Here is a 24,500-nt window from a genome sequence, read left to right as displayed (position 1 = left end):
TATGAAATTCAGGAATTATTTTATTGAGACTGCTTTTACATGCAGCATCCTTCTTTCAACTACAAGCATCCAAGCTCTTCTATCTAAGGACTCTCCTATCCTGCTGACTGAAACGAGCTCTACAAGACTCAAAGGATGAGCTGAAAAGGAGGCTTTTTCTCCTTTTCCTTATTGAGACTTGAATATTTTCTATTTTTGCAGTACTCAAGTTCTTCAGACAAACTAGGAGATGTGTATCTATCTTCTGTGTGGTTTCTGGAATTTCAAAGTTACTTTGTCACAGGAGTTTGCTGCCAAGGGCAAAGATTAAATGTGTGGCAAACACCATGTTCCCAGCAGCTTTCTGGATTTTCCAGACAATGTGCCAAGCACAGCAGCTCATGTAAACTGATGAGTTCTTACTAGATTCAAACTGCAAAACTCTTCAAGTTTCACAACTCCTTGGCAAGTGGGATTGTAACATTCCTCTGAAATGCCCCTTTCCAATACTTTTTAAAAGAAAGGCCATCATAAAATCACAAAAGTTGTCTTCATTTTCAGTGCCATTAACCCATCATTTGTCATTTCCTCAGAAAATGCTGAAAACACAGATCCCAATGGTGCCAAAAAGGGGACCACAAATGAATCCAAGAAATATTTACATTTTTAGGAAAAAATCCAAGAGTACTGATACCTTGGCTACTTTAATCTTCTGCAATTTCTGATCATCCAGGCTGTAAACACAAGACTCCACTTCCTGTGACATCAGTCACAATGATGAGGTGACCCAGCTGGAATTCAGAAGATCTAGAATTATCTTTTCCCCTGACAGATCCATGGGCTCTGAGCAACTCATTTATTTTCACATGCAGTAAGACATAAGCATCTGAATTTAGCATAACTACTTCTGTTAATGCTTCTTTCCAACATAATTTTTAAAAGCACCTTCAATAGCCATCTAACTCAGGAATTACCTAAACTTTTATGCTTTTTACCTGAGGTGTCTGAAGAGCTTTTTATATCCTGCATGATTATTGCTCTTCCCTTGCACTTCAGTTGTTTTTGAAGTGTTGCAGTGTCCAGAGCCCATGTAACGGTTTAGCCCTCAACACATGCAAACAGCCTCCCTTCCATCTTCCTTGGAATGTGAGGGATTCCTCTGCTGCTCCTTAGAGACGTGACTAGTCCACATGTTCCTTGCTCTCAAAGACAAGGTGACCTGAGATTGGTCCTTATCCCATTTCCAAATGTTCCAGACAGAATACTTGAGATTTGATGGCATTTGAAAGTAAGGAAGTGACCCTGCAGCCTGTTAAGAGATTCTCAAGTGGAACAAGAAAGCAGTGCAAAGCAATCCTCTGAAAGCATTGAGGCATTACTCACCTTATTGTTCTAATGGTCAAAAAGGCAAGCAACACAAATTCAAATTGACTTGGATTTAATTTAGGATAAAAAACAAAAATCTCTGGAACTGCTTGGATGTCTGGGGAATTCAGCAGAAACTCCGAGAGTCTGGCTTCAGTCAATTTTCCACTATGTTCCTGATTAAACAAAATATTGTTACATCACAAACTAAGACCGCTTCAGGAATGCTAGACCATTTTGACTCTCTTTCACACTCATCTCATTTTGTTTTCTACAATCTGAAGAAGATTAAGGGTTTCTATGGACACCAAAAGCTTTCCTGAACTGCAACGCATGCTATAACTTTGAGAGTCAATTCAAACAGTGGCTACTGCACACAGAACAGTTGAGATACGATGAGATCTCCTGAGATCATCCAGTCAAATTCTGCTGCTCTAGCAGGGTCACCCACAGCATGGAGCCTGGAGTCATGTCCAGCCAGATTTTTAATAGGCCCACTGGTGAGATTCTGAATCCTTCTGGGAAGCTGGGTCCAGTGTTTGACCATCCTCATGGTAAAAACGTATTTTCTTGCGCTCCGATTGAGTTTTCTGAATTTTAATTTCTGCTCATTGCCTGTTGTGCTTTCAATGGGTGTTTCAGAGAAGAGTCTGGCTGCCTCTACATCCCCTGCCATCAGATATTTATAGGCACTGGAAAGATCCTCCTGTGAACCTTCTTATCTCCAGGTTACTGACAGGTTAATGCTCATTCTGCTGACATAACAGGGAAAAATCTGTTTCTGGTTGTGCTTCATTTTCTGAAGAGTTGGAACACTTTTCTGAATCCCAGGAAAGCTTTTTAAATGTTTGATAAGATGGCTTAAAGAAAGCAACTGGCCTCAGTGGTATTTGTTAGTCTAGGAAACTCTCCAAGACCTTTGCTGGCACTTTGAATCTTGTTCTTGGTCAGGTTTTCTTTGAGACAAACCTGAAACCGAGATGGCATATGGACTCTAATAAACCTCTGTGTGTGTGTGCTCTTATTTATAGCCTCACAGTAAAAGGCTCATAAATGCCTTGGAAAAAAAAAAATACATTTTCCAAGTATTCCGTGAAATAAATGAAAAATAAAAGATCTTTCCTATAAATATTTTATGTGTCTTTCAACGTGGTTGACATACCAGAATTAGTAAGAAATGCTGGAAGAAGGGTATTCTGCTTAATTTTATCAATACCACCATCAATATATGGTAGAGTGCTACACAACAGAATGCAGATAACCAGAAACACAGTGAAGAAAACACGTTGTAGAGTTTTCTGAATTTGTGGCAAAATCAGTCACAGTAAGCACAGAATTTAATCCCACACTTAAAATTTTGCCCCAACATAGTGTCATGGATCACTAGATCCAGAAAAAATAACAGCCTCTCACTGACTTCATTTAGGATGGGGAGTGATTAATTTTGTTGAGAAGTCCAGAACTGAAATAATAAAAAAATCATCTACAACTGTTGAAAGAGAGAAAACTTGCTGCAAAAGTCAAAAGTGATCTCATTATCTTTGCCCATGCTGGCTAAGTTTGCTACTCTGAAGCTGGAAAATACTTTTCTCAACTACAGTAAATTGCCTTCCACTCAGTCGTAGGAGATAATTTCAAAGTAATTGGACTGGAGCCCTGCTTTTGTTACCCACATGTCTGACTCTCACCAATTCTGTTTGCAGAAGGACAGCAATTGTCCTGCCTGTAAAGGTGTGGTGTGGTCTCTGCTGTTGCCCAATGAGTCTGTAAAACACAGCTTAACAATACTGAACACTTAGTTAAAGCCAAGGTTGCTCCTAATATCCCTATAAATGAACACTCAGTGAAAGGCAGGGCTAAATCTATTCCTCAGCAAAACTGCAAAAACTGCAAATGAGTTCCATGATAATTATAACCTCAGCATCAGTGTAGGTGGAGCTCATGGGAGACCTTCATTGTGTTGGAGGGCACAGCCTCTGGGAGCTGACATGGGGAAGGTTAAGTGACTAAAAACTGAGTGAATGGCAGGGCAGGTAGCAGACAGAAAAGGTTGAATTGAGTGGCACTGTATTTTATTTTTTAATTAGCAGGGAGAACTACAAATGAAGCAGCTGTGCTGTGAAGTAAACAAGCTGGTGAGCAGCAGAGTACTAAAATAATAGGAATAGATCAAAATATTTTGTTTTCATAAAGGAGAAGCTTTTTTTGTTTTTATCTTAGAGTCAAGCCTTTTATGTAGAATATCTACGCATTAATTTCCAAACTTTTTTTTTGATTGAAAAGCCCCAAACATTCCAACACCATCAAAACAAAAAATTGAAACACTACAATAATATATAATTTGATGGAAAAATTTCCAACTGAAATGTCAGCAAAGCTGACAGCTTTTAAGCATGTTTGAACAACAAAGAGAAAAGAAAATCAGTTCCAGTATATCCACTAGCTACAGAAGATAAACACAAAAAAAATCATGCCAATCAACAGTTTAGTCATTTTCATCTAATCATTTAAATTCATTTTCATTATCATTTAAAGGATAATTATGAACACCAAGGAGTTTAGAAAAAGATCAAAGAAACTCAAAACACCTGAATTTTTTCTACACTTCAATAAAAAGTGAAAAAAGAGTATATAGAAGTACCCTTGAATTTTTTACTTAAATTCTTACATCTCACTGCCCTGCTCCTCTTTTTTTTTTCCATTCCATTTCTCTGCATCCTGTGCCCATCCCCAGGTACTACACAGTAACTGTTCTGTTGCTGTCTCTGACCTCACTTGTCTTTTCTGCAGGATGTCCAAGAAACTGCCTCCACTCACTACTGCAGGAGTGACACAGTCACTGCTCTGTTACAGACATCTTTTATGAAAAATCCTTTCCTTAGGATTTTTCCTCTTGAGAAGCTGAGAGGCCTCAGGAACAAAATGTAAACAATGGTTATCTGCTGCTGTGGAATGCAACAGGTGCATCTGTGATTGGTCTCACGTGGTTGTTTCTAATTAATGGCCAATCATAGTCCAGCTGGCTCAGACTCTGTCCGAGCCACAAACCTTTGTTATCATTCTTTTTCTATTCTTAGCTAGCCTTCTGATGAAATCTTTTCTTCTATTCTTTTAGTATATTGTTAATATAACATATATCATAAAATAATAAATCAAGCCTTCTGAAACCTGGAGTCAACATCCTCATCTCTTCCCTCATCCTCGGACCCCTGTGAACGTGGTCACGCTGCTCCTCTTCACAAGAGCTGTCAGTGTGAAAATATGTTTATACAAGGCAAATAGGGAGAGCAATGAGGCTTCTCCTAGCCTACTAAGAAAATAATTCCTCTGTTTTCTATAATTATGGAAAAACCTGGATTATTTCAGCCCCCGTTCTCAGCAAGGTCCAGATTTGTGGCAATGGATGGTATTGGTAGAAAACCAGCATTAGAAAAGGACCAAAAAATCCAGAGTTGTGACTTTGATTAAAGCAAAGCTCAATCTGAGCATGTGTTTAAGGGTTTTTGTAGAATTTGGGACTGAAAGATGACAGTAGATGCATTAAATATGTGCTTTGGTAGAAACTCTGCACAGAGATAAGATCATCTTTTAATTAAGTGTAGCTAATTAAAGCAAACAGCAGGGTTTATCTCATTTGCTGCACTGAGACAAAAACAACCAGAGCACTGTCACACAAGGGCTGTACAACAATATACAGATCTCAGATTAGTTGCTTCAACATTTTTCCAGACATATTCATGATTTCATCCCTGTTTGAAACTCATGAGGGTCAGGTTTGCAGGGAAGGGGGAGTATAACAGGCAAAATCTCTGTTTGCAAGGGGAAGGCAGTCAGCATTAAACAAAAAAGAAGAAATCAGTTGTGTTACAAAACCACTTGTGACACATCCTTTTCCTGTGGGAAAAGAAAAAGTAATAGATGCCATAGTACTGGTCAACACTTTCACCTACTAAACCACACAAATTATTTCCTCAGAGAATCAGACATTTAATCTATTAATAAGACTATTAATCTGATGTTACCACAAAAAAAAAATTGGAAACATGTACGAAGAAACAAGAAATGTACTGGCAGAAAGCAAGCACAAGGCTCCAAAACTAAATACTGAGGGTCTCAATCCTTCTGCCTGCACTGCAGTTGTGTCAGATGTGCATGATAAACACGCCTCAACTCACTGAGATGCTGCACACCTACATCCATGAAGGAATGTAAAGTCCCAAGTTAACAGAATGGCTGTGTCATGAAAACACCCCAAGGAAATGAATAATTCTGTTTACATCAGAGAAAGGGAGGGAAGGACTCAAAGTATCCCACCAGATAACCAACTAGAAAAAAATGAAAACTAAATTAGTATTGGGTCCAGTCATTGAATAAGCAATTTTTTTCTTCTTTAGAATTTCCCATGGAAACAAATCTTACTGCAAGGACAAAAATTGATAAAGTCTTGTTTCTACTGGATTTATGCCTCTTTGTTGATTGACTTTTTAACTGAATTATAGCAACATTTCCTTTTATCTCCATACATAACTGGATTATGAGGCTGAGGTAACTTGTTTTCCCTTCTCTTCCTGCTCCAGCTGTCCTCCAGCAAAGTAGGAAAAAAACCCCTCCATTTCTCTGTCCACTTAAACATCTCAAGTATTAAGCTAAAGTAATCTATTTCCCCTACAGTATCTCCCACTACCTGCATACACATGAGCAGTCACAGCCAGAAGAACAGAAATTTATCCAGGACGATCTTACAACTATTTATGAGTAAATGTTTCTTATCCTCTACAGCCCATTCTTCAGCAAATCTAGCAGAATAAAACTGCTTTTGAAACCACTGTTTCTGGAAAACTTTTATGAGGTGATAAAACATTCTGGTCAAGTGATTCCCTAGGCATTGTTTCCACCAAAATTAGCATAAAAATATGTGATGCAATAATGCAAGTGCACAAAGAAAAAAGAAAACACCTGAAACAAGTTTTCTTCAGCTTTTGAATCTTAGAAGCTTTTGCAGCCTTAACATTTAATTAAAGTAATTATTAATATTTAGAATACATATTTTTTACAAAATATAATCATATTTTTAGGTGTATATACATAGATATATATGCATACAAGGCAGTGCAGTTTATATATTTACACACCTTAAGTTATACACCACTGGATGATAATATTTGGTTTTATTATTATTTATGCATCTGGAATAATTGCTATTCAAGCCTAGTAATTTCCAGCTATGATCTATAACATTTCTCCAGGAAAAACTGCAGTGCAAAAAAAAAAAAAATTAATTTAATCTTTGCTACTGTCACCTGCTCTAATAGAAGTGCTCTTAATTGCAAACTGGGGATTCCACTATTAAGACTTCAATAATTGTCATTTCACTCTGGAAGTAAGTAATAGATCTTCTTTGTAAAAGTATCTTAAGTGACAACTGTTCATCTTTACATAGAGCAAAGATCTCTGCATGACGTGAAGTAGTGCTTTACTGCAGTCAAAAAGATTTCTGAAGATAGCTTTCTTCTTTAGCATTGAGACAAAAACACAAGTAGGTGACTCTAAGAATGAGTATTCATTATTGAAGTGGTTTAGGTGCAAGCAGCACTGCTCAGACATTTACAAAGATAAACCCATCTTTGCCCTGGAGAATATGTAATTATCAGTCTTAAATGAAATTGGTGAAAATACTCTGATGGATAATGGACCAGGATGTATGAGCAGGAAAGGGCAGATCTAGGTTTGAAGTTTCATGCATCTATCAGAACACACAGCAGCTATTTAATATTGTAGAAGAAAAACTCAAAAAAACAGGATTTTTCACTGCCTACTAACCTGGACTATCTCCTTCTCTGCTTAGCTGGCTGGTGATTTTTTCTTCCCATGTTGAAATGGTCAGATGAAATACAGTTTCCAAACATCTGAAACAAAAGCCAAGCAAGCAAAAGGATAAAATCACTTAACTGCCTGGGGAGCTTACATGAAGACATCTAAATTTAGGCAGTTTTTGCTGCTTTGCCTAACAGAACAGGTAGAATCTCATGCGCCACTGGAGTCCTGTTCAAGATCATTTTTCAGGGCTTCATTATTAGTAACATACACTGGTTTCACTTTCCTCCAGGTGAATTTTCTCAACAGTGCAGTGAGTGAATGTCTTTGGCTCAGAAATTCAGTTCTACCTCTGTGATGTGTTTTTATTCCTTTCAGGGGTCAGAGGTAGGAAAGCAGAGAAAGCCCAATAAAATCAATAAATTGGGCCGAATTTCTGCAAGCTACCTATGGAATGCAATGCAGAATTTGTCCTGATTACCTGTAGTGACTTCCAGTATTTCCCATAAGAAGGTAAATTCAAAATTTTAGATTTTTAATTTTAGTACAGCATAAAGAAAATATCCTATAAATCAGAGAAGTGGTTATTGTCATAAAATCACAACTTTTATTACCTTATAGTGGATCAGTGAGTATTAAAGTAATTTTCTTTCTTAACTTGAAGCCAATATCTTGTTCTATTTTTGATGAGGTGCATCAAATGAACATAAAATAAGTTTATGCAGTTGAAGTGATAAGACTAATAAATTTTAAGAGCCGTTTCCTTCAGCACAATGTAGTTTTGACTGCACTGTGGGTTCTGGGGAAAAAACCCAAATCTGTAAAGCAGACCAGCTCTGAACAGGATGAATATGCAGTGTCTCAAAATGTCTTCCATCCATTTTATACTTCTAAGTGAGAAATGCTGACAAATGTCATCAGTAGAATTTCTAACAGCCTTAATCCAGGAGAAACATCTTTAGTTGCAGGCTCCAGTGAAACGCATCTTTTCAACTAATCACGTATGCAATAGGATTCATTTAAAGGAAGCCATATGCTTGTTTTGTTCAAATGTATTGTTTAAGACTATCATTTCATAGGAAAATGGAAATGCTTTTATTCTTTCAACGGATCTTAGATTAAGAGTCTGGAGACCAGATCCAGAGAGGCATTTAGGCACAAGAACACCAAAACGAAATAGAATAGGCTGAGAACCTGTAAAATTTCACTGGTCTAGGCCTCTAAAGTCTAAGTAACGTCTGCCCCAAAATGAAATACTCCAAACCATTGTTAACTCAATCTTGGGCATATTTGTTGTGCATTTTAAGATAACATGAAGGTAAACCAAAGCTGATAAGCATAAATGTTTAACTCATTAATTTTTCAATTTTTTTTACTGTTTGCTTCTAAGTATATCTAACAAGGCAGATGCCTTGTTAGATATACTTAGATATATCCATCATTAATTGCTATGTTTAAAGCTTTTCCCTAAATGATAGAGTTAAAATGAGTTTCTGGTTGCCCTTTTTTTGTTACATTTTTATTACAAATTGCTGCTGTGTTCACAGTTATTTATACACACCTGTCTTTCCTGCAAAAGAAATACTACTCAAGAACATCTTTTCCCTGAGAAAGAAGAAAAATAAAACAAAAATTCTGCAGATTAATATACAGCAGCAGTTCTAATGCTGAAGCTAAAGGGATGCTGTACAGTTGATTAGGCCACAAAATTGATTTACCTTTAAAGATGCTTCATATTATAGCTCTTTACTGCCAGACTCCCAAACGTGGTTCTATTGAAAATCAGTCTTCATTGACAAATGTTTTTGACAAAGCAATAACAAATGAGGCAGGGAATGGCTCCAAGGGGTGTGCTTATTGCTGCCTTCTCAGAACACCCAAAGGCACTCTTAAGACCTGCTTCATTGTCTTTGCTGACAGTAAATGTCAGCAGCCCAACTCCCTGCTGCAGCCTGGAAAGCATCTTCCAGAGCACTCAGGACCCATATTTAAAGCCATGGTTGTTGGTTTAGTGCACCTTGTGGAAACATAAAATCCTGCCAAGTATTTCTGGTCAGGTCAATAACAAGGTACCTATTTGCATGGGAAGTTCCACAAGGTTCCTGGGACTTTTTAAATATACAGCAAACAATTTATGAGGACCAATAAGAGCAGAAAAAAAAAAAAATTCAAGGGCATGAATGACAACTATATATCTCATCCCCATTTACTTTCTGCACAAATTAGGCATTTAAATGACATCTGAGGCTGTGAAAAGTTCCACCTGCTAATTTTAAAGTGCAGGATGGTAGAATGTTGTAAAAAATTAGAAAGCATGTCATTCTGAACAAAAGACATCTTTGGACTATGAATCTGCTGCAGGCTCATCAAAGACAAATGTCACTGGAAATGCATTCATTAAGTTGGTGCATATATTTAATTCCTTTGTGATGGAAAAGCTGTGGTTTCTGCTGATTGTTAAAAAATTAAAAAATTTATCCCCTAAAGCCATAGAGAAGAAACATTAAACACTATCTTCATGTACATTAAGGCATAAAGGGGCATAATTTCAGCTGCTAGCTAAGTCATCTGGATCTTCTAAATGAGTTTCTACAATAGACTTGCATTTTAGGACACAGCAAAGATTTTTTTCATGAGGACAGGCTTGCTTACCTCATCTTTTTACCCCCATAAAGCAGGGCTGACTTAGGATAACCATTGCAGAGCCATCTGTGAGGGTTAGCATGTTACACCCAAATGTGCTCTCTTTGCATCATCTGATGTGCTAAAATCACAGGACAGCAAGATGAATTTTATCCTGTTTTGATGAATGATGAATTCTACCCACCTGTTGTAAGAACTGGAATATTTGTACTCATGGAAACCGTGGTGGAAACTAAAATGGCAGTTGGGATCCTTTTCATTAAAAATCTGCAGTTTGCTTGCTTTAAAAATTAAAGCAATTGTAAAAGTTGAAATTTTATATATAATAATATTGAAAGCAAAAATTAAGTTCCAGAGAATATGAAAGCAAAAATTAAGTTCCAGAGAATAACAGAGCTGAGAGCAAGGACTGGAACATGACTTTTAACTCAAAGGTGCTGTGCTTATTTTTCAGGATACAATATGTCAGAAGAATTAATGTGACATTACACAGACATGAGCTGATTTTCTTTGGCTCCATGGAAGGAAGTGAGGGTAAGTGTAGCTGCTTTGGTGCTGAATTTTCTAGCAGCTGTGTTAAGTCAAACTGCTAAGGCCATGAGTTTAAAGCCTTGCACAAAAGCATGGTCCTGAACAGGAGTGACTTCCCATTTGGTGTGGCACTTCTGAGGGCACAAAGGTTTTGTACACAAGCTTGGGGATGTGATTCTTTCTGGTGGAAAGCTGTCTCCTGACCTGAGAGATATGCAAGTGATCAAATGGTCAATAGTGCAGAACTCAAACTTTAAAAATTAAAGTGGTAGAAAAATGTTTTGTAGGAGCACAAGCATGTTTCACTACAAATGAAGGCAATGAATATAGGGAAAGAATAACCTGAACCATGGCTGCAGGATATCAAAATCTGAACTGACACATCATTCACTGAAAAGATCCCAGAAACAGTTGAGACCATCAATTCGTTATGAAACGCCTGTCAGCAAATCAATAAAAGAAAAAAGTTTGACATCACTTGGAAAAGTACTGAGAGCAAGACAAAGGACATTATTTTGTTACTGTTAGAACCTTTGTTTGCCCATATGCTGAGTTCTGTGATAGGTTCTGACTCCTCAACTCAAGAAGGATGTAGCAGAGTTAAAGAAGGAATGGAGGAGGGTAACTAAGAGGATCATGGTGGTGGAAAAGCTGCTTGATGAGAAGATGCCAAAAAGGACCAAACTCTTCAACAGGAAGATGGGAAGTGAGATAAAGATTTTACAAAATAATTAAAGCAGTAGATAAAGTGAATGAAGAACAGTTATTTGCTGTACCACAACATAGGAGCTGGAGGTCATCAATCAAAACTATCCAGAAATCAATTTAAAAGCCCTCCAAGGCTGGTAACTCAAACGCTTCCCTGCACAGCCTTTTCCATTGCTTGATAATCTTCAGTGAAGGAACTGGAAAGGACTCCTTTATGCAGTCATAGCAGCAACATTGCAGGTTCTCATGGCAATATTGTCCACATGTTAGTTACTGCAGACTTAGAGTGAAGTATCATTGTGCCTTGCAGGAACTGACTGATTAAAAACTGATTCAGGGTTTTTGGAATGCGTGCAGAAAAGCTACACAACCTATCAAGAGGAGACAGGAGACACTGTGCTGAGAATGTGGCGGACAAGCTGTTTGTTGTAAGCATCCCAGCTCCAGCAGATAGCAATCAACTTCCTAACTAAATCAGCAGGCTGTAGATCAAAAGAACTGTAACATGTTTTAAAGCACTTCAAAGAAGGAATGGAAGGTCAATTACCAGAAGTGATGCCAAGCTGACAGGCAGTCTGTGGAGGGAACTAAGGATAATCAGCCTTCTTAGAACCTAAAAACACTAAGGCTGGGAAAAAGAGCACACACATTTTGGGTTGACTGATTTTGTGATATACTTCTCTTGAAAATACTTTATTCTAAGAAAATATTAGACAGCTTTTAGAAGAGAGCTTGATCACTGTATGAGTTACTGTTATTTTCCCACAATGAGTGGCAGGATCTTTCCTTGCTGAGGAACTCTCAGGATGTCCTGGAGAGTAAAGGATAGATCACATTTGAGGGTAGGAGACGAAGTAGGTCCCATGCAGAAACAGATGACTGTGAGAAGCCAAAAGCAGTAGGGTGAGGAAGGCCACACTCTTCCTGACTTGAAGGTGGCTAAGGGCACTTCCCAGCTGGCACACACGCTTTGAATATAAGGTGTGTTGCTCAATAATCAACTTTACCCACAACTCTGACAGTTAAAAGTGACCAGCTTGTGTCAGAAATAGCTCCAACCCATGAGGACTGCAGAGAAGGTAGGTATGGCAGCTGGTAAAAAAATGGGATAGACACCCATCTTGCACATGGAGAAAGCAAACACGGGATGATAAAAGACTTGTCTGAAATAGCAAAGGTGCCCCAGACATAACTGAAGAGTGATCCCTAGATTTCTGAATCCTTATCTGAGCCCTCAAGCCCAGGACCTCTATCCCACTTGCAGTAGTAATACTGTCGTATTAGGCAGGCACAACCCCAGCTGGAAAAGTTAATACACTGCATTAGAATGATTCCAAATAATCAATCAGCTGCAAGGGAGCATCTAGCAGAATAATCCTCTTGCCTTTCTTTCCTTCTGCTCATCTCCTTGTTTCTCTAGCTGGTGATTTCTTCCTTTGGATGGAATATCCTTTTACAGAAGAAGTTTTCAAGATCTTTCCATACCTCCCTCAGCCATGATACACTCACAGCTCTTTTGTATTACCACAGAACTAAACAAAAGAGTGGAAGAAAAACCACCACCAATATTCAATGACAGGTTTAATGAAATTCACTTCAGTAATGTTTGTGTCTGTTCTTGTTTTTGTGTTACAGGAGGATTTCACACTTACATGGAGGGAAGGATGTATGTGTGTATGTGGAAAGCGTGGGGGAAAAGAGTGAGACTGAAAGAAAAGATATCTCCAAAGCAGGAAAATGAAATATAATTTACCAGGTATATGGATAGGATAGCTGATTTGAGTTTCTCTCAGCAATTGTGCCAGTCATCTCTCGAAGATTTACCATAGTTTCCCTACAGGTTTTATCATGTTTTCTTCATATATTCATACAACATTCATATTTAATCTATTTGGAGTAAAAAGGCAGGCGATGGAGGAGAACTTTCTTTGGGAAAATCCCGAAGTTCTAGCCCCACTGAGTGTCCCCATCACATTAAGAATGAGACAATGGAGGCAAAAGTGCATCTTGAAGAGTCATAGAACACAAATTTTCAACTTTATATGATCAATTACAACACAGTCTGTATTTAAAGCACTTCTGTTTATCACAAACCTAAAAAATAAAATTTTAAAAATGCAGTCACAGAAAAATGAATACTGGGGAGCTACAATCCGCTCATAGAGATTTAAGAAAATTCACTCATGATTTAAGAAAAACTCATGAGATAAATTGTTTGTTGTGAATTATTCACTTGGGTCTCAAATTGCTACACATCCAAGCAAATACAAAGAAAACCTATGACTCCTTGTCATTGGATTTGCTCTATGGGAGCTGCATCACACTCATTGTTTTCAGCAAAACAGGCTTTGTGTGACAGTAGCATAACAGTACCAAAAGGATTTTCTTGCCTTTTCCTCTGGATTTTAAATTCACTTCCTCCATATTCATATTATAACTCTACCTTTCACACACAGACCCCAATCCAGCAGAAGACTTCAACTTCCTTGCCTGCACTTAAGCAAGGCTGAAGAAAGATCTTAAAACCAGGAGAAAGAATGTATGGTAAAGGGCACGCTTCTCTTCCCTGCTGAATTGGCACATTAACATGTTTCACAGCTGATCTGAACTTTACATTCCAAAGGCAAATATTTTTGTCAGTTAACCCAAGCACAGCTGAGGTCTGACAAAGGCCCTGTTGTTGCTGCCCTTTAAGCTGCAGCAGCTTAAGAGCCCACCAGAGCACAGTTCTTTCTCCTCACAGAAAAACCACTGGGCACTGCAGAAAGAAATGGTTGAGTAAGGAGCTCTCAAAAAAATATCATAAGCAAGCAAAACAAAAGACTACAGAAAATAACCTTGCTACTGCAAGTAATTGCAGAGAATCAGTTACCAAAAAGAAAAAAATTACTACAATACATTCACTCAAAAAACTTAAGTCTACAATTTGAATCTTCTTTCCCATTCTTTCAACTTGAGCCACCCAGAAACAAATAGCTTATTGCTTTCAGTTTAAGAAGCCTGGCTTCCCCTCCTGGATGTTATATATGAATACACCCACACAAGGCAGTATTTTTCCCCTCCCAGCTCTCTCTATCATGATCAATAATGAACTTATATTTCATTGCCATATCCTTGCCAATCTCCTTCAGCATTTTTGAAAAGGCATTGTTTCAGTTGCAGAGTACTTATAATAGTACTTATATTTTTGTTTTGTCCTGCTTCAGTCAGTTGTCTTGAGATGGATGACTCAAAAATAAAGGCAATACCATAAAAGTACAGCTGATGCACTATAAATCTGCACACCTAGCTGTGATTAATAGAGACAGGTGTTTTAGCCAGTGATAGTATGAGGGATGTTGGTGAAGAGGAAGAAAAAGAGGTCCAAGAAACCATATGAAGAATAAATTGTCTTGACAAATGTCGCAATATATATATAAATGTTAACTATCTGCATAAGATAAATGGTGGGTCAACAGCAGAGAATGTTACTTGCCATAGTGAAAAACTGTCCTTTCCTACCAGGGAGCAAGACAGCAGTGCCTTTGGCTGAAACAAAGTACAGAAAGTACCTGAAAGCATTACTTTTTGGACTGTTTCCCCAGAAAAGTACCTTATTTACTTTTCCCAATCCTCTACCTCCTTACAGGGAGGCTGAAGGAATAAAAGCACTTAGGGAATTGCTCTCCTAACTGTCAGGTGCAAGTCTCTGGATGTATCAAAGTACAAAGGGTCATAATCTGCATATGGAATCTTCTCAGGCTCTTTCATGCCAAGGCACAGGAAAGACTCCCATTGGTACATGAACTTTTGGGTTGGCTCATAGACACATTTGCAGAAGCCCTAAGGTACATACTTGAGGCGTATATCATGTAATAAGCAAAGCAGCAAGCAAGTTTATCTTCTGTCTGAGAAATTCAGCTCCAGATAAAACTGAATGTCATGGATCATGATGAGTTTAAGAAAGAAGTGACTTAGGTTGGTTTCTAAAGATCTGAAGAAGAGGTTGAATGAGTGACCTTCACATGCCAAAAGAGTGCTGGACTATTTTAATGATTGTCTGCACAGAGCAAAGTGAAACAGTGCCTGCCTCTCACACGTATATCCATACAATGAAAAAAAATAAAGTTCTAACTATGCCAGAGCACACAGACATCTCTTCAGAAAGCTGCAAATAGCACTTCAGCAAAGCATGCAATGGTAACTTAGAGAAGCTACCATGAAACTAGATAACCTTTCAAATCCATATATCAAAGTAGTTACATTTCTCATTTCAAGGCAAATGACAGATAATAAATACAGATCAAAGGAAACCTGTCCATACATAAAAAGTTGTATTAAATGAAAAATTGATTCACAAAATAGCATTATATATTTTATAGGATCTTCAAAGCTCCTTGTTTTCTACATTGAACCTTGACAGCTATCATATCACATATCTATAACCCTTGGGGGAAAAAAACCCCACAAACAGATTAAAGATCTGTAGGGACTAGAGATGGGTCCAACCACAGTCCAGAAGCAGGATGGGAATCCTTTCAGATTCCAGGGACATCTAAAATGAGATTTCAGTTGGGAAACACAAACAAATGCTTTAGTTAAGAAAATTCATGCTAGAAACCAGATTCAGTAAACACCTTCAGCCATCCTGCTGAGCACACACTGACATTTTAGATTTCTTTTTCTGAGGTGCAAGACAGCAATGTATCTTCCCATCAGACAGGAGGCATTCCTGGTGCTTCAGATCATGTAGGTGGGAAAAGCCCCAGCCCTGGGCTCTGGATGCAGATTGTGACACTTGGCAGGACAATTTTTCACTCCATGTTTTACTGATGGGTAACCAGCTCCTTGACAGCAACACAGGGTCCTTGATTCTGCTCCATTTTGTGATCTCAGGTGGGTCATCACCCACAGGTGATGTCCCCTCAGCAGGTTTATCAGGAGAAAATGTCAGAGACAAGCCCTGTCAAAGAGAGACAAAAGCTCTTTGTGCAGAGAGCAGTGAAGGAGAACTCCAAGGGATGAAGCTCACAGAGAGTGGCCAAGACTTGACAGATGCATGGATGCAGTCACCACTGCTGCTTTTGGGACAAAAGAAACAGTGGTGCTGATGACCTTCACACAGAGCCTGCTTCTCATGCCTTTGCAATCCACCACAGGTGACAGTGACAACACAGGCTGTAATTTTCACCTTCTCCAGCTGGTTCCAGCCAACCTGGCTCCCTCAGGCACAACGGTTTTCCTTTTGAACCTGACAGCAAATATAGATTTTCTAGAGAACTGAAGTCTAAAATTTGGCCATCATTGCACATTTTATAATGTACCTTGTCATTTCTGGCTACTTGATCCCTTCCATTCCTATAGTAAGAACTGAAAAGTTACTTTGAAATTGCAGAAACTGAAGGAGGGATTTTGCATCCCCTAATATCTTAGGGATGCTCAACTTCAAATAGTTTGTTTGAAAACTATCATTATTTTAATAGAATTTTTTAAATGGCAAGTGTCACTTTTTAACTTTATTTTTCACGATAATTGACTCCTAGGACCCATTACAGAGAAAATTTTAAATGTTCCATCTATTCCAAAGTTTATGCCTAAAGTTTTGCTAGAGTTTGCAATGAATGGAGTGAAAAACTAGCTTCTAATATGGAAAAAAGTATTGAAACTCTGTAGAACACTGCATGAAAATTCTATAGCTTGTCAGAAGTGCTTTATACAAAAACAGCATTTCTATAGATTTTCCTGGATCTGAAAGGCTTAGTCAGAAAAACATGGTTTAAACATAGAAAATACTAATAAAGCAAAGCAAGGAAACAGGAGAAAACATGCATGTATTGGTGAGAAAAATCGCAATTTACTTCCTGTAATGCTATGAGAAAACCAGGGAAACAAATGACAGTGCTTTGGGGTTAGTTACTCAGTCCCTGTGCTGGCAACAGACTGCACAAAACAATGTTAATTTGTCTGTGGTCTCTGCTGAGGTTTGCAGGTTTGAAGAGAAGCTATAGCAATGAGAGTTTAAACATATCTTTTCCTCTCTTTTAATATCTAATCTACACCTGCCTTCTTTCAGTTTGAAGCCAGCACATGCCCTTGTAAAAAGGGCCTCTCCATCCCTCTCTTTGGCTCCCTTCAGGCACTGGAAGGTGCACTAGGGTGTCCCCAGAGCTCTGTTTCCATGCTGAACAACCGAGCTCTCTCAGTCTGTTTTCAGAGCAGAGGTGCTCCAGCTCTCTGAGCATCTCCATGCCCTCCTTTCACTGGAACCTGTAGGCAGATCCCATGTGGTGCCTGCCCTGGTATCCTCTGCCTTCCACACCTTGCCTTTAACTAAAAGTGCAGCAAGAAGTTCTCATGAGAGCATCCTGTAGGAACAGAGGGAGTTTTTTTCTTATATACTAGCTTGAATGACAAAAAGGGAGAATTTTTCTCTCTTCGGTTCTGCTCTGCACAATGCTGTGGGAAAATCTACCCAGGCTCCATCAGATGCTCCACAAACATAGTGTGACAAAAATCTGAAAGGAAATGAGATTTACTGGCCTTCTAAATTCTTCTTATTTTTTCCTATTAAAGCAGTTCTCTTGAGACATTTGGTTTTCCTGTTGAGGTTCAGAGAGGATCCTGCACCATCCCTCTCTCCTCTCACCTCGCCACCTCCGTGCAGAACAGCTTCCAGATGAACATGGTCTGGTATCATCTCATTTAAAAGGGCACAAAATCATCATGGCACTCCCCAAAAATATCTCCAAGCATTTCTCACAGTGCTAACTCCTCCAAAATTAACACTAACATTGCATTAAGGATGGGAGCTCGAGCTAACTGCCACCTCCATCCACTCTGACAGGAAGGTAATGCAGAATCTGTCTTTTTGCAGAAGGCACAGGCAGTTTACTGACAGGATAACAGAACAAAGCTTCCATCTGCATCCCATTACAGGTGCTGCACTGACATCTACAAATTAACCCTTTCTGCTTCCTCCAATTGGAATTGCTCTTTTAAGGATAGCAGTAAAATATATATGACTCCCAAATAAAGGGCATTGCATCATTTTAGACACATAATGAATCATGGACAGGGAGTACTGTGCTTTATATGAGGTTCACTAGAAAAACAATAATTTCAAAACATCAGTGCAGATTAAATCCAGTTCTCAGCTTCTTAGAAAATGAACCTCAGTACCACCAAACCAAACAGCTGGAATCACTGCTAGCTAGCAAGGCTAAAGCTGGGTTTACTCTTTTCCTGTATATATTTTTCTCTTACAGCAGCTGCAAATGGTGATTTTAATTAAGGCTGACTCCTCATTATCCCACTTCTTAATTTTGCTAAATTGTAGGCACTGGTTAATAATAATAAAGAGGACAATAATAAGTCTGGTACACCCTAATTTAGAAGTGCTTGACCTTGCATTTTTAATCTACTCTCAATAATGATCTCAAGCAGGTAAAGCCAATTTATGATGGCCAAAACTCTGCACAGCTGCTTCAATTACACAACTGCCATATTCAGAAAGTCTTGACAGGAAATGCTTAATATTACTAGCCCAAGGCTATAAAAGTCACTAATATGAGAACTGCCAATAGATTACAGAAGTTTTATGCCTCCAACGTCATGATTCATCCACTAATTTTTTTTTTTATTAAATAGAGTTTTAATTCAGATTCTATTCTTATGATGCTGACTTCAAGCATTAGTTACCCTTCTAATGTCAGATGGTTACAGAGTAAAATTCCCCTAACTGCAGGCAAATAGAACAGCTACCCATTGATGGTAGTGTGGAATATTACAGAGAACATTCAGCTCAGCTCCAAATCTGCAGTTTACTAAGGTAATGCTTCAAATACTGTGCTGGTTCATCAACCATGCAAGGTTCAATAGCAGAAAATTAAATTTAAAATTTAATATATTAAAGAACTAGTTAGGTACAACAGGGACAGGCTCCAGAGAAAAGGAAAAAAAAAATCTGTTTACTGTTTCTCAGAGTACATTCCCACATTTTCTCCTATTTTCTCTCCCTACTTGCATAGGAAAACTTATTCCCTTTCAGATGTTCAGACCATGATGCATTGGGATTTTACACCATTACCCAGTCTGGTGGATCTATCAACCAGAAACCTCTTTCAAATGCAGGAAGGCTTATCCTACCAATTTTAGTATTGCAATACAGGCAGCAAACATTAATATCAGGCTAAAAGAAATCAGTAATGTCAACATTTCTAAGCTGAACTGCTTATATTAAAATCATTACCAAGAGAAATTGGTGCAGGCACCAACATTAACCATTTTACAGCCACATGCATTCTTTTGGGAGAAAAACCTATACATAGAGATCATTTTTAGGATTAGGTACATACTGAAAAGCAAAACTTTTATTATTAGCAAGGCAAATGTAGCCAGCAAGATTCTGGATAGAAAAGTGCAGCAGCATCTGGGAATTTGCAGAGCTGAGCTGCTGAGATACAAGTGACTGGAAGAGCAGTGTGAATACCTGCCCATTCCTTTCTTAGGTGACTTGGTTATGAACATGTCTGTTCTGGTGAATATGAATTATTTATGCTTCACCCATAGTTCGTTATAGCACTTGTTAAGTAAGCAGACAGTTATGAAAGGTTCAAATTCCCAGAAAAGGAACATGACTAATCCTCATAGGAAAACCAGGTTTGAGGACATCAGGCTGATTGTGCATCCACTGAAATAGGATTAAAGCAAGCAGAAATCTGCATGAAAATTCAACCTGCAGAAATATGTTCTAACACTTCTCTGCATAATCTATACATGCATGCAAACAGACCTGCAAAGAGAAAAGACTTATAATTACAAAAATGGCTTCATTTGATTTTACAAGCAATAGAGACAACAGTTGAGTACCCAGGCAGTGGTGTGTGATAAATATGGACATAACACACAGAGAACACACACCCTAACGTAGCTCCAGAAGGTCATTCCTGCTTTATAACCTTAGGTCAGGATAGCTTCTATTTGGTGTCCAACCTCTTTATCTCTGCTAGATCAAGTCCACCTAAACCCATGAAAAATTTATCCATAGATCTTAAAGTACTTTATAAAGATGGAGAGGTATTATTTCAGCTCAACAGACGTAGAAGGTAAGACTAAACTCATGCTAGGGGTTTCAAGTCTTTAATCACACACAATTACGCAACAACCCTGAGAAAGAATCAAAATCGTTTTGGTTGGAAAATACCTCTAAAATCATCTAGTCCAACCATTAACTTACTCATGTGAAATCCTACAACTTAACCATGTTCTTAAGTGCCACATTTACATGTCTTTTACATACCTCCAGGGATGGTGATTCCATCATTTCCCTGGACAGCCTGTTCCAATGCTCATCAACCCTTTCAGTAAGGAAATTTTTCCTACTATCCAACCTAAACGTTGCTGGGCAATTTGAGCCCATTTCCTCTTCTCCTGTTGCCTGTTTCCTTGGGAGAAGGGAGCAAACCTCACCTGGCCACAACCTCCTTTCAGAGAGCTGTAAGAGCAGTAAAGTCTCCTTTTCTCCATCCTCAGCTCCCTTTCATAACATTTGTGCTCTAGATCCTTCCCCAGCTCCACTGCCCCTCCTCTGGACACACTCCAGCAGGTGTTCATGTCTTTCTTGTAGTGAAAGGTCCAAAACTGGACACAGCCCTCAAGGTGTGGCCTCACCAGCACCCAGCACATGGGGACAATCAGTTCCCTGGTCCTGCTGGCCACATCCCAGCTGATACATGCTGGGACGCTCCCAGAACAGGGGGACAATCAGTTCCCTGGTCCTGCTGGCTGATACATGCCAGGATGCCGTTGGCATGCTCCTGAAATCCCATTTAGCTTCTCTTCGGGTTACACTCTCTGCACGCAGGAGATTCACTTCGGGAAAAATCCACTAGAGGTCAGGCGGGGTATAATCATGGACACAATGAGAAGGGAGATTGCTCAGTGTCATTAGCAAGAGAAATGACGGACCAGAGTGACACATTAAAAAAAAAACAACTGGCTACTTTTCATGTCAGGAAGCAAAACTGATATATATACTTAAACTGATACATTCAAGACAGATCACATGCACTGGTATGAAACGATCAGAGAGGAAATAGTTTTATTAGATAGAAAACAGGTGTGCAGGTAAATGCAGGCATTCTATATAAACTGAAGTTGTTCCCAATAAATACAGTTGCTGAAAAAACCCTCAGAAAGTGCTAAAATCTACCCCACGCTTACTTATTTACTGTATCTTCAGCTGCCACCTGAAACAGGTTTCCACATTGCTTTTGTTACACAAAGGTGTCTGGACAGGACTATATATATAGAAAAACACTGTAACACTTTTTTTCCTCCTCTGAAGGAGACTGCATGAGAACTGCAGTCCTAGTCTCAGAATACACATAGAATATCATACTGAAACGAGCACAACTGCTCAGCACCTGCTTCCCTGAATCTCCCAGTCAGTGGTCAGTGTTCTGGCGATGTCCTCAGGGACATCAAGCTCACAGGTGACCCCTCCCTGTCACAAAACCAGAGGCACCACTCAGTGGGAGAGCTGACCTGCAGCTGCCACAGCCGCCTTTAGCCTAATAGGCTTTCCTGGCCACAGGAAAAGTGCTACTTCTGTCAAAAATATCCCTCTCCTCTGATATGGATACTCATTTTCCCCTGCATCCTCTACAGGGCTGTAAGCTCAAAGACTAGATGGCATCTTGTACTTCAGGGAATGATTCAGAGAATTTCCACAAATAATCATGTGTCTTTCTCCCCTGTGCCACTTCACTACCTGGTGCACTCATCATCCTGCCTGATTTGGAACTATGTGCTCTAACAGCACTTCTATACTTCCTGGAAGCTTATTTCCCAGGAAGATGCCAAAATAATTCCACCATCACTGATATCAAGGTAGGCTTAGTTAACAAAAAGAAGGCTACAACAGCTTTGGTTTGTTTACTCACTTGCAAATAGCCATATTTCTTTCATCAGCTACCATGGCCTCAGTAAACAGAAATGGTTGAAAACTCAGTAACATTTACTAAGCTTCACATAAACTGTATCTAGTACATTCCTAATTCAGAATAGATCTTTAAATCTATATTTAGTAATACCTGTCTCAGATAGTTCTGTGAAGAACAGCACATCCAGGAGAAATATCACTTTATTCAAGTTAGTAAGTACCTATAGAGATTTTGGCTATCTACCAGACTCCGAGATAGCTGCCTGAAATAAGTCCTTAATGGTGTTAGGCAAAAACAAAACCAAAAAATTTACATGTACCTGCCACTATATGATGGGAAATAAAGAGAAAACATGCAAACATATGTTACTCATTAAAAGAGAATCTGCTCATCTTTTAATACTTACTGATTTCTGACAGCTCATATCATCTCTAACAGATATTAAAAAGTATTAAATCTTCTATTTAGCTGCTTCAGTGTCAGAACCAAACTTACACAAAGCAGAAAAAGCTGAGAACTCTTCTGTTCTAATTTATGTCTGAATAGACACAAAAATTGTCTAATGCTGCCTGTTACAACCTAAAGTTGTTTCTAAAACTGTGGCTAATAGTGACTTGATTATTTGCCTCTTACCACTATGAACAGGGTCGACAGAGGCAAATTGAAAAGTGCTACTGAAGTCTGCTCTGGATCCTATGTCCCCATACATTATATATATATGTGGCACTGCTGTTTTAATACTTCTAAACCATATGCATAGCCAAAACCCATGTATACTTCCATTTCCTTAGATTCAAAAAATAAACAAGAATCCCTCAAAACAACCCCCAAACAAACCAAAACACACCAACCAAACAAATCAGAGGGTCAATTGTTCATCAGTTTCCATGAACAGGAACAAGAACACACAGACAGGAAAATTCATTCTTTTTCTCTTACTTGTATTTTAGCTCCACTGCTACATCCTGAATTTCACATTGAATAGCAGCTCTAAATTAGAGAGTAACACCTGGTGGATGGATAGAGAAAAAATGTCACATCTGTGCACAGGCTTTATTATTAGCATGTACATAATGTAATCTGCAATTGCCCTTCAAATGAGAACTGTGAGAAAACACCCCAAATACTCAATCAGGTGCCATTAGTGGTTCTGCAAGATAAGGAAGACCATTCCAGAAAGAGGGAACAGATATGGAATAAGACATACACAGCATGTGTTGCTTCATCCAGAGAGGCTATATTAGCACATTGCTCATATATTCTATCCTCTCTGGCAGAGACAGAGTAGGCACCACCACAAGAAAAGTGACAGAGCCCCTGAGCATATTGGCTGGATGGAGAAAAGCATGGATAAAAAGCAGCTCTGCCAAATCATGAGGGATGAGCACAAAGCTTTAAGATTATCTATAGCTGCCTCTTCCAGGCAGAGGACTCTCCCTCTCCTTTTCCAGAGAGGGAGACTTTATAACTTCATTAATCTGCTAAGGAAATAAACAGAAGCCTCCTATTAGCAGAAGACTGGTTAACTGAAAGTACAAATAAACCATGAGAATCTGGAGGGGCTACCACAGCCCATCTTTTCCATTACTCGGGGCACTGAAGGCACTGTGGGAGGCATGGGACAGCACAGAGCAGAGGCACCTAAGCTGGCTCCACTGCTCCAGCAGGCATCTCCTAGGACAAGAAAGAGCAATGCAGATGGTTTTGTGCAAAGGGCACAGAGTGATGGAGAGCTGCAGTCTGCTAACAGTGCTGATGGCTGTACCCTGTCACTGTGCCTGTCAGTACAAACATCAGCTTCTGGAGCGTGACACACACACACACACACAACAGGAGCAACCTGACAGAGCACACTGAGCAATGCTCAGCTGTTCTCTTGAGATACTCCTGCAATATTCCCACTACAATGTTGGAATAATGAATGTTACAGGTTTGCTGGGGCCTTAAGTAACTGCACTATTAAGGTGAAAGATAAAATTTTAAGCCATTTCAATTTAGGATGGCATTTAGTCCATCCACTGTCTGCTAGAACCACAGAAAATGCAGCAAAAACATTCCTTGGATAGACAGAAGGGGCAGCATTGCAACACAACATTGCTCCAGACTGTACTGCACCAGAGATGCACTCCAAACAGAGCAAAATGTTTCATAATCCATACAACCAATGCAGCAAGATGAATATACACCCACTCAAAGCTATTCCCTTCTGCAAAAGGAGGCACAAACTCTTACATAGATTATGGTAAGAGCACTACCACACTTCTGCCTCTGTTAATATAAAGGGATAGCCCATGTATTAAATAGGAAAAGGACAAGAGAAAAATATGGACAGAGAGGAAAGCAGGAAAAACATAAACCCCAGCTGCTGCTTCAAAGTAAGGAAAAGGCTGATTAAGAATGGACATTAAGTCATTATGGTTAGCTGAAAAACACTAGAGAGTTCTCAAGCACAACATTTTCAGTTTATATAACCTGTCAGATTTTTACAGGAAAAGCCCAACTGAAGACACAACTGAAATACAAGTGACATAAGAATAT

At 38.9% G+C, this 24,500-nt stretch overlaps 1 long non-coding RNA gene across 1 annotated transcript; it reads right to left on the bottom strand.

Annotated features, from left to right (window-relative positions):
• Positions 1-776: 776 nt before the first annotated feature.
• LOC135460862 (uncharacterized) lies at positions 777-22,972 on the bottom strand. The gene is made up of 3 exons (XR_010443311.1): positions 22,902-22,972; positions 7,165-7,250; positions 777-2,313 (listed from the first exon to the last, which is right to left on the bottom strand). It is a non-coding gene; the product is annotated as an uncharacterized LOC135460862 (long non-coding RNA).
• Positions 22,973-24,500: the final 1,528 nt, after the last annotated feature.

Source organism: Zonotrichia leucophrys, chromosome 1A, assembly GCF_028769735.1.
Source record: "Zonotrichia leucophrys gambelii isolate GWCS_2022_RI chromosome 1A, RI_Zleu_2.0, whole genome shotgun sequence".
In the NCBI taxonomy this organism is placed as follows: domain Eukaryota; kingdom Metazoa; phylum Chordata; class Aves; order Passeriformes; family Passerellidae; genus Zonotrichia; species Zonotrichia leucophrys.
This window is presented reverse-complemented; position numbering and strand designations above follow the sequence as displayed.